The sequence below is a fragment of the Pteropus alecto genome, unplaced genomic scaffold, assembly GCF_000325575.1.
Source record: "Pteropus alecto unplaced genomic scaffold, ASM32557v1 scaffold25, whole genome shotgun sequence".
Classification (NCBI taxonomy): Eukaryota; Metazoa; Chordata; class Mammalia; order Chiroptera; family Pteropodidae; genus Pteropus; species Pteropus alecto.
The window spans coordinates 33,259,727-33,271,203 of NW_006441955.1; the positions used below are offsets into that span (position 1 = coordinate 33,259,727).

Consider the following 11,477-nt stretch of genomic DNA (forward strand, 5'->3'; position numbering starts at 1 on the left):
TCCCTTGGTCTTCCACCTAGCCATCATATCAATGCTAACTTCATTCCCTGTGCGGTGCTCCCCATCTCCCTCATTATTTGAATTTTTGTTCTTAGAAGATTAATAGGCTTGTTTTCAAATACATTATGTAATCTTGTAATTTATTATTTCCTGCAGATAATTCCAGGTTTGTCTTTTATTTCTTTAAACATAGAGAAATTAAGTATTTTTAATATGCTTTTAATAATTCTATGTCTAGAGACTTGGAAGGTCGTCACCTGCTCTCTTTGGTTTTTGCTTCTGCCTATTCATGGTACATCTCTGTACTGTGTATTTAGTTATGTTAACTGTGAGCTACCTTTTATCATTTTAGAGGAACCCTGGAACAAAAAGTTTTCAAGATCACTAATTCAGACCCTGAGATCCCTCTTGTTCCTCTAAAACCCAATCCCCTGCACCTTTTCCTGCAGTGCCTCCATACTCCCCTCTCCATTCTCCCTTTTCCTTCCCCTCTCAGAATGCTCTCGTGCTCTTCAGTTTCCCTTGATGACTAAATTTGTTGGATCTTCCCTTTCTGTAAATGATGCTCCAGTCACTCCCACCACCTAATCCCAACCAAGACTAAACTGAAGAAGTAACATGTAAACTTTGGTCTTGGTTCAAATCCATAGGTAAAGATTTACCCGGTTCTCAAAAAGAAAGAAAGCGAATTATTGAACATTTCAGGATGTCTCGAATGATTGGTCTCTGAGATTCCCTAACTTATATAACTTATCCACTTATTTGTGGGATTGGAAGATGGCTCTTTTTGGTTTAAGAAAGCTAAATAATCTACTGACTTGAAAACCTTAAGGGATCTCAAATCACTGCTGAGTCCAGTCAGAGTGCAAGAGTTACAGAAAAACTTTTAGAAGGCACTTCAGAGTTTACCTTATTAAAACTGATCAATCATGTATTCAAAATTGTAAACAACTAAAAGATGAAACTGTGGCAAATTATTGCCATAGATTAGAAACTATTTAGAAAGAGCACTCAAGGCTTGAATTTAATTCCCAAATAGCCTTTGCTCTACCCACAAGCTTTTTGAATGGTCTAAGTCTTGAGCTTAGTGACACTACAAACGAATGTCTGCTGGTAAAATGCTGAGATGTCTGAACTTCAGACATTAGCCCAGCACTATTAGGGTAGCATTTCTAATAAAACAGAAATTGTACAACCCAAGCTCATGGCTTGACAATTAAAACAAATAGAAATGCTTAAATAAAGACAGGACCCAAAATATAGGCCCCCATCGACCCAGATACTTGCTGCTATTGTAAAGAAAAAGGGCATCAACTTTGGGAATGTCCAGCCCTCAAAAGGAGGGGAAAAAACCCAAATACCCTCTTCATAGGAGATATATTAGCTCTTCTCTGAGGAAGCAGGTGTTTCATGTTCTTAATTCCCACTAAATTCAAAAGGCAATGTTATGCGTATTAGTTGAAGGACATCCTACCACATTTCTCATCAATATTGATGTGATGCATTCTACCCTTAACACAGCTTCATTTTTCACCTTGTTCCTCAGACTCACCCAAAATTGTCAGTGGTAGGTTTTGATAATTTGCTTCATCATTTGCCTTTCAGTCCTCCAATATCTCTATAGAATTCCTTAAAGCTCAACACAATTTCATTTTTAGCCCAACTACCCCAGTAACCTCATAAATTAGGGTACTAAAATTTGCCAAGCTCCTGAAGGACTCCTTCCACAAGTCCTCTTATTCATTTCCCTTACACCTATGTTTTCTAATGGCTTTCTCTGATTTCCCTAAGTTCACTGTCCTCTTCAACCTAGCATCCATCTTACTGAAAACTGAAGCCAATTAGTGGACAGGATTCCTTTTCTTTGTGAGCAAGAAATTTAGCTGCTATCAAGCATTAATGGGGTGTGGAAGCCATAATAGAACATCATAATAGGTAGAGGTAGACCCCTCCATTCTCCTCCCTAAATTCTTCAACATAATTTAAAATCAGAGAAACTTGAGTGAGTCTGCTCAGTATTTCAAGGATTACTAGGTAAGGCACTCTCGTTTCCCACTTCTAGCCCGTGCAACACTTTCGTTCTGGCAGTTAAAAACTCAAATGGAAAGAGGTACCGGCTAGTCCAAGACCTGGGGTTATTAATATGTCTCCCTTCAAAATTACCATGTACTCCATCCCTCAATCCACCTTTGCCAGATTTTTCCCTTCCCACTTCAGTCCCCTAACTCTGTATAGTCACTTGCCTTTAGGCCCTGTCCCCTCATTTGAAGGTTCTTGAGGAACTCAGAATCTCTCAAAACAACTACCTGAGGCTAAAAAGATTAATTGGAAAAGGCATGGATATTTTCTCCATTCAGATGAGTTTTTAAAACACCCAAAGAGCCACTCAGTGTCTCCTTAGCCCCTCTCTCCATATTTAGTTCACAGCCTTCATAAAATGACATATTAGAGCAAAAGTAAATCTTACAAGTCTTCTTCAACAACTTTTACTGTATTTCACAAATTTCGATAAGTTGTGTTTTTGTTTCCATTTTGTTTAAAATATTTTTTAGTTTCTCTTGTTTGATCTGTGTGTATGTAAAAATGTATTGTTTAATATCAAGGTATTTTAGAATTTTTCAGCTATCATCCTGTTATTGGTTTCTAGTTCCATTGTGATCTGAGATATTCATTTTAAGGTCTCTATTTTTTTTTTTTTTTTTACATTTGTTAGAGTGTGCTTTATGTCCCAAAATGTGATCTCTCTTGGTGAATGTTACACGTGAGCTTAAGAAGAATGTGTTCTGCTATTTTTGGTGAGGTATTCTACAAATGTTGATTACATCTTATTGGTTCAAAATACAAAAATGGATCAATGTAATATACGACATTAACAGAAAAAAGGAGAAAAAGCAAACATGGTTATCCTGTTAGAGTGTGCTTTATGTCCCAAAATGTGATCTCTCTTGGTGAATGTTACACGTGAGCTTAAGAAGAATGTGTTCTGCTATTTTTGGTGAGGTATTCTACAAATGTTGATTACATCTTATTGGTTCAAAATACAAAAATGGATCAATGTAATATACGACATTAACAGAAAAAAGGAGAAAAAGCAAACATGGTTATCCAATTGAAGCACGAAAAGGCTTTAAAAAAATAACACTTTTAAAATAAAAACCAGTCAACAAACAAGAAATAAAAGAAAATTTCCTCAACATAATAAAGACCATGCATGAAAAATTCATAACTATATCAAATTCGGTGATGAAAGATTGAAACTTTTCCCCTAAAATAAGGAACAAGACAACAAATTCCACTTTTGTCACCTCTACTTATATTGGAAGTTCTTGCCAGTGTAAAAAGGCAAGAAAAACAGATAAAAGTATTCAGAATTCGAAAGAAATAAAATTCTCTCTGTTAACAGATGGCATGATTTTATATGTAGATATCCCTAAGATTCCACACACAAAAAATCCTATTAGAATAAAGAAAATCAGCAAAATGGCAAGATAAAATATCAACACCCAAAAGTCAGCTGCATTTTTACATAATAACATGGCAATCTAAAAAGGAAATTAAGCAAAATAATCTCATTTACAATAGGATGGAAAAGAATTAAATACTTAAAAATAAAATTAACCAAGAAGGTGAAAGTCTTGCACACAGAAAACCTCAAACATTGCTGAAAGAAATTAAAGAAGACACAAATAAATGAAAAGACATTTGTGTTCATAATAAGAAGTTTTAATATTGTTACAATGTCAACACTACCCAAAGTAATTCACAGATTCAGTGCAATCCCTATCAAAATACCAACAATGTGTTTTGGAGGAATAGAAAAACTCATCCTGAAGTTCACATGGAATTTCATGGGATCCCAACAAGACCAAAACAAACAAACAAACAAACAAAACAAAACAACAAAAAACCTTAAAAAAGTGGAACAAATTTGGAAATATCACACTTTCTGATTGCAAAACTTATTATTAAGCTACAGTGTGGTACTAGCATAAAGATAGATATATTGATCAATAGAATAGAATAAAATAGAGTTTAGAAATAAACATTTTCATATATGGTCAAATGATTTCTGATAAGAATGACAAGACCATTTAATGGGGGAAATCACAGTCTTCTCAATAAATGGTGCTGGGAAAATCTGATATTCACATGTCAAAGAATGAAGTTGGACCCTTCTACCATATTTAAAAATTAACTGTCTATGGCTATGCTACCCTGAACAAGCCCAATCCCATCTGATCTTGGAAGTTAAGTAGGGTCAGGCCTGGTTAGTACTTGGATGGGAGACCACCTAGGAAGACCAAGTGCTGTAGGTATAAAAAATAAAAAAAATAAGGGATTGTAAGCTGACAAGGTCCTTGCAATCTGTGAGGTCAACCAAGGATTGCCTCACCTAAAAAAAATAAATAAACTAAAAATTGATTAAAGACTTAAACATAAAAGACAAAACTATAAAAACTCTTAAAAGAAAATATAGAGAGAAAGCTTCATTCTATTGGATTTGGCAATGATTTCTTGGATATAAAATCAAAAGTGTGAGCAACAAACAAAAAAATAGGTAATTGGACTTTATCAAAATTAAAAACTTTTGTGCATCAAAAGACATCATCAACAGAGTAAAAAGACAACTCACAGAATGGGAGAAAATATTTGTAAATCAAAAATTTGATAAGATATTAAGATTAAGATTATATTTAAAAACTACAACTCAACATCAACTAAAAAACCAACTTAAAAGTGTGCAAGGACTTGCATAGACTTTCTCCAAATATGTATACAAATCTCTAATAAATACAAGAAAAGATGCTTAACATCATTAATCATTAGGGGAATGTATATCAAAACCATAATGGGATAACTTTTATCTCATTAAGATGGCTACTATTAAAAAAAAAATAGCAAGTTTTGGTGAGGAGGTGGAGAAATTGAAAATCTTGTACACTGCTGTTGGGAATATAAAGTGGCACAGCTACTGTGGAAAATAATATGGCAGTTCCTCAGAAAATTAAATATAACATTACCATTGAATCCAGCAATTCTAATTCTAGTTATATATCAACAAAGTTGAAAGCAGGAACTCAAACATACATTTGTTCAGCAGTGTTCATATCCGCATTATTCATAATAGCCAAAAAGTAGAAACTACCCAATTGTCTATCAACAGATGAATGAAAATTTGTTCAACATTTTTAATCATTAACCGTAAATGCAGTATATATGTGCCATGGAATAATATTCAGCCTCAAAAAGGAAGGAAATTCTGACACATCCTACATAAATAAACATAAATAAACCTGAGAACATTATACTAAGTAAAATAAACAAATCAATGACAAAGAAATATTGTATAGTGCCATTTATGTTATCCAGAGTAGTTAAATTCATAGAAACATAAAATTAACAAGTGATTACCAGGGACTTGGTAATCTAGGGAAAAATAGGGACTTATTGTTTAATAGCTACAAAGTTTCAGTTTGGGATGATTAAAAAGTTTGGAGATGGATGGTGATAATGGTTGCATAGCAGTGTGAATATATTTAATTTCACTAAATTGTATGCTTTAAAATAGCCAAAATGGTAAATTTTATGTTGTGTATATTTCACCACGATAAAAACTTTTAAGTATTATAATGGAAGGAAAACAGTACTTGATAGTCTCTGCATTTTATATATAATAAATACTTAGTAGGAACAAAGAGAGACTGGAGCCTCTCCTAATCAAAATATATCAGGGAAGGGATTCATTAACTCATGTTTTCCAGGGACTTTTTCTGGACCAATCAATTGGGCAAAGAGTGGGCACCATATTCAGTCCAGAATGGGACAAGTGGGCTCAGAAAAGATGGTTAGGAGATAGGATCCTATTGGCTGAAGTAAGGATTCCATTCCAATAGCTGTTGAGTAGGGAAGACACACTTCCAAAAAAAAAGCTACTTAGAAAGAAAATTTCAGAGTTTATATGTCAGTCATGGTACAGTCACGGAAACAGAAACCACTTCAGTTTGTTGAAACATAATCCATGTGTTCAGTTGATAGAGGAACTGAGACCAAAAAGAGGTTCATGAAATTAAGGGCTAAGTCACTGCATGAAAGGTTAAGTCGCTGCATGAAGAAGCAACAACCTAAGGCTGGAACAATAAATGACAAGTGATGATACAAAAGTGCAGGGGTCTGGGCTTCATAGCAGAAAGTGATATTACACAGGGCCTATCTTTTGGGAGATCAAGCAATGGAGGTGTTGAACCTGTTCCCAGATACAACATGAGGAGTATGAGAAGGGGGAATCCCAAATTGCCCTTTCCTCTCCACTGGCAATTTTCACCCAGTGCCTCCTATATTTGCTGAACCCAGCAGGAAGCCAGCTGGACAGAGAGGTGGGATATGGTGCTGCAGATACCATTTCCACTGCAATGGGGAGCAGCAGGAAAAGGAACAGAATCGATCTCAGAGCAAACCAGGTGAAGACCAGCAATGATGTCCACGTCAGATATTGGTATGATGGAAACAGAGAAAAGCGTCTGTGAGACAAAGGGCTGAGAAAATCTCATGAGCTTATTTTTAACAAGTTTATTTACTTCTGATAATCACTCAGACCTAAGATGAAAAAATCACTTTGATTATCTATGTAAGGTCAGAAACCTTTGCACTAGCTTCACTCTGGGACTCTGGGGTTCAGAGTTATAAACCCCAAGCCCTGCTATGTGAGAGAGCTTGCACATTGTATTTGCATCCCCCGATCCTGTTGAAAGCCTAGCGTCAGTCTATTAATATAATCCTTCTACCAAGGAATTTGTCTCTGTTTAGTCCCATCGCTCCCTAGACACACATTCTCTGCAAAAGTCCTTACTTTTTTGACTGAGTAATAGGAAAAATATTACCACCCTTCTAAATAATAAACAAATGTTACACTTATTCATTCATCAAAACATCCATCTATTTATTTATTCTTTTCATCACCATAAACCCTGGGACTTATTATGCTTTAATTTTAGTGTGTTTGGTTCTTATGACTCAATAATGAATGCTTCCTCAAGAAATAAGTAGTTACATTTCCAGGCAATTAGAATTAAATTGGAACTAAACTTAAAGAAGGACTACTAGTTTCTACTGTGAGTCTTAATCACTATGCACAATGGAAATACATAGTCACAGTATTTATTACTTCCTGAAATAATGCTATTTATTTTTATTTATTTTGTAAGGCACCTGTAGATTATAAACTGCACGAAGACATGATCTTTGTCTTGCTCTCTTCACAGAATCCAGGGCAAAAATAAGAATTTAGCAAACGATGCAAATAATTGAAACTAAGTATACTTTATTAAGTATGACAATAGATATGTGAATAAATTGTTAACTATTTTTGAGAGCCTTTCATTTCCTATTAAGTGATCAATACATGTTGACTTTTAAAAAATGAAAAGAAACAAAAATAGTATTTCTAAGAGATATATACATTCCCATGTTCATCACAGCCTTATTCACAAAAGCCAAGATATTAAAACAACCTAAATGCCCATGAGTGAATGAATGAATAAATGAATGAATGAATGAATTAAAAAAACACAATTGAATATTATTTAGCCATAAGATAGCATGTGGCTGGACCCTGAGCACATATGCTAAGTGAGATAAGTCAAACAGAGAAAACAAGTACTGTATGATATCAGTTACATGTAGAATCTAAAGTAGTCAAGCCTTTTCCTTTTTGTTCTTCAATCCAGAGTGTCTCTCAAGGATTAGAACATCTGATTTCAGCTCTCAATGGGAAGAGATATTTTTATAGAATAGTTTGCTTTCCATTAAACCCTATTATTTATTGGTCATATATTTATTACTAAATGATTTCTTTTTTTAAAAAAAAACAGCAACAACAAAGTTATTCTTTCTTCCGAACACTTGAAGCCATGGTTGGATGGAGCATTTTAAAATTTCCCATGCAGATATGTTAACATCCTCACAGAGGCACAGAGACTGTGACATATGAGGTCACAGAGAAGAGACTTCACCAGAAAAGTTTCTGTTGTTTTGCTAGCTTTTAAATCACCTTAGAGACCTTAATCTGGTACCCAAAATCCAAACTATCTGTTGCCTCAAATCTTTGGAGTGTTCATGGACTTCTGGCAATTAAAAACAATCATGCATGTATCAACCTTTTGTTTTTCCAGAAGATACTTTTAGTACATCTGTGTCTAAACGTACGTTAAGGAGTTGCATAGAAACATATGTAGTGGTTCCAGTCCTCAGATGAGCTTTACTTTTATTTGAAAACAAATGCAAGACCCCAAGTTTTTGCACCTGGGCGAGAACTGCATTTATTATCTGGATCCCTTGTAGTTTCCCTACTTTAACAGGGAAACTCTGATGTCTTTCCAGTGTCTGCTGTCACTGCCAACTTGGATCCTGATTCCACTAGTCATCAAATAGTTTGGGCATTCTCATTTCCCCAAGACACTGATACCAAGTCAATGAGCAGAGGTCCCGTAAGAGGAGGACTGGAAGATCCTTGTCCCAAGGTTTCAGTGTCCTTTGTCTTGGGATCCTGTCCTCTCCTCCAGGAAATAGGTTCGGGGTCTCAGATCAGCTCAGATCAAGGTTAGGGATTGTGACATTTTATTGCGTCACCCCTCAGCCTCCTGATAACATCTAGATTCCATTTCGCTGTTTTCTCCTCATCCCTTTTCATTCTACAAAGGCCCTATTGTAGTCACCATCTTCAGAATTCTTTCTGATCAGGCCCAGCTGGCTGACTCCAACCATGTTATGAATTGAATGTTATGTTCCCTTAAAATTCATTTCATGAAACCCTAACCCCTAATATCTCAATGTGATAATATTTAGAATTGGGGCTTTGGGAGGTAATTAGTAATGAGGGTGGGGCACTCATGAATCTGATTAGTACCCTTATAACAAAGAGTCATGAGACTTCCCCTCACCCTTTCCACCTGGTGAGGCCACAGCAAGAAAGTAGCCCTCTGTAAAGCAGGAAGAGGTCCTTTACCAAGAACTTACCAATGCTGGCATACTGACCTCGTAATAACAGCCTCCAGATATGGGAGAAACAAAGTTTATTGTCGAAGCCACCTAATCTTTGGTAACTTGTTATAGTGGCTGAGCAGACTAGGACAAACCATGATGCTCATTACTATCACTGTATGTACTTGGCTTCTGACGTTTAAGTGCCAACACCTGGCCTCCATGTGTCAGGGTTTATCATCCACAACACTATCAGGGCATCCAGTTCTGCAATGGCACATGTCCCTTCTGTTCTTGCCTATAGCAGAGGCCACCATTGCACTTTTAAGGGTATATTCTTAATGTTTAGTAATTTGCTTCTAACACCTTAAAAGTATAATTCAAAGATAAGAAGTAGAGGCTACTCTTCTAAGATTTCAAAGGGCAATGTGAAAGTTTACATCTTAATTTTAAGCCAATATAAGACATTAAGAACCAAGGCCAAAATGAAAAAAAAGACCAGGGTGCAAATCTTATGCTTTCTCATTCTCTAATCTCAGACCCCCCATTGTGCAGGCTGATGCCATTTCTAGAAGCAGTGAGCAATTTCAACCCCAATAGTCAATTTCACATTCCTTTATATTTTATTTTTTGTTATTTATTTATGAAATAGTAATACAAGTTTTATTTATAAGATGCAGATGATAGAGTATATAATAAAAAGCATGTTTCTCTTTCACTCTGAAGCCACTCAGTTCTCCTCAGAAGTAACCAAAGATACTAGCTTCTACTGAATCATTCTAGAGTTAATCTATGTGTACATATGTATGTTTGTATACAATATTTGTAAAAATAGAGCTCTACTCTCGATTACCGGCTCCATAGCATTCCAGTATATATACATACTAAATTTATATTACCAATTTATATAGATGAATATTTAAGCAGTTTCTAATCTTTTGTCATTTAAAGCAATGCTTCAATGGATTTCTTGCATATATTTATACACATATATATGTGTATATATATTATTTTGCACATGTATATTTCCCAAAAATGAGCATGCTATATCAGAATGTATGTGCACTTATCATATCTAATGTGGGCCAGGCATTGATATCCTCTATCAGGCACTTTTTATGTTTAGAATTTGGCTGAATGAAAGCAAAAAGCATACAACAAAATAGGACAGAACATGTATCCACATTCTATAATTTATTTAAAAGGAGACCTATTTCTTAAATAGTGAACTTATGCCTGTTATAACATTATCAAGAAGTTTAGCAGGAGCACATAATATTGAAGTGACCTCATGGCTAATTTTGTCTATGGTTCATGCAATCCAGGGAGTATCATCATTTTTAGTAGTTTCAATCATATTTCTCAACCGATTTATCTCGGTGTTCATCTCTTTAGCTTTCTCTGTAAATCTTTCATTAAGCAGATCTTTTCGGACCTAATAAAAGGGAGAGGAGAGAAATTAAACTTTTAAAATAATCAATTTTCTAAGAATTATATTTTGTATTTAAGAACTTGGACAAACTATTTTTGTTTTACTGCTAAAATTGTTCTCTGTTACTCAATCAAGAAGAGTTTTGGGAAAAGGATTATGTCCTGGCTAGAACCTGAACATTGAGAGAAAGCATAGTTTACAGACTTACTAATATTCACATACCATTAGAGATTTGCTAGGATACTAAGCCTGACATTAGGCCAAATGCAATGTGTTCCAGCCAAATAACACCAGTTGAGAGGTAGCCTTTGTATGTTGGCTCTAATTCTCAGTCTCACTTGGGATAATAATACAATCAAACAAACTGTAGAAATATGCAAACTTACAAGCTGTTCTAATATCTGTTATAAACATGTCCACATAGACAATCAGAGAGTTCCCCCCTATGCCATATGATAACTTGGGTAGACTAGCCACACTTGGGGACAAAAAGCAAGTTTAGAAGCTGTCACTGCCCTGTGTTTTGAAGTCTGAACATTTCCGATGGTTTATTGTTAGCATAGATCTATCTCCGGGTCTTTGGATCATAGCAGGATTACTAATAATTGGCAGTGCTCTTGGTAAAGCAAACCAGTTGCTGCCCATATAAAATACACAATATTGGAATATCTCTTTAATCAGGTCTTGTGAGATCAATTTAAAATCCCTCAAACAGCAGCTCAAACCATATTTAGAATCTACAAGTACTTGAAAGGACTGTGCTTGTCCTCTAGAGTCTACATATAGAGCAGAATTCAAAAGCTTAGAAGAAGACAATGAACAACAAGGTGGTGGAGAGGGGGAGGGGAAGGGGGAAGGAGGATGAGGAGGACGAGGAAGAGTTAAAGGATTCAGGGTTTTGATAAATCACAAGCAGTAAATGGCAATGGTGCTGCCCTCCACGATCTTGAGTAACCTTCACCCATCCCACCTGAGGTACCTGGACAATGACCATTGAGCCACGGCCAGACGTACCTTCAGTTTATATTCCAACATCTTATTCTGCTCTCTCATCGGGTTTTCTCTTTCC

The 11,477-nt window shown here is 35.5% G+C and overlaps 1 pseudogene; it reads left to right on the forward strand.

Annotated features, from left to right (window-relative positions):
- Nucleotides 1–4,197: 4,197 nt before the first annotated feature.
- Nucleotides 4,198–4,316, forward strand: LOC112486069 (annotated as a pseudogene).
- The last annotated feature ends 7,161 nt before the right edge of the window (nt 4,317–11,477 follow it).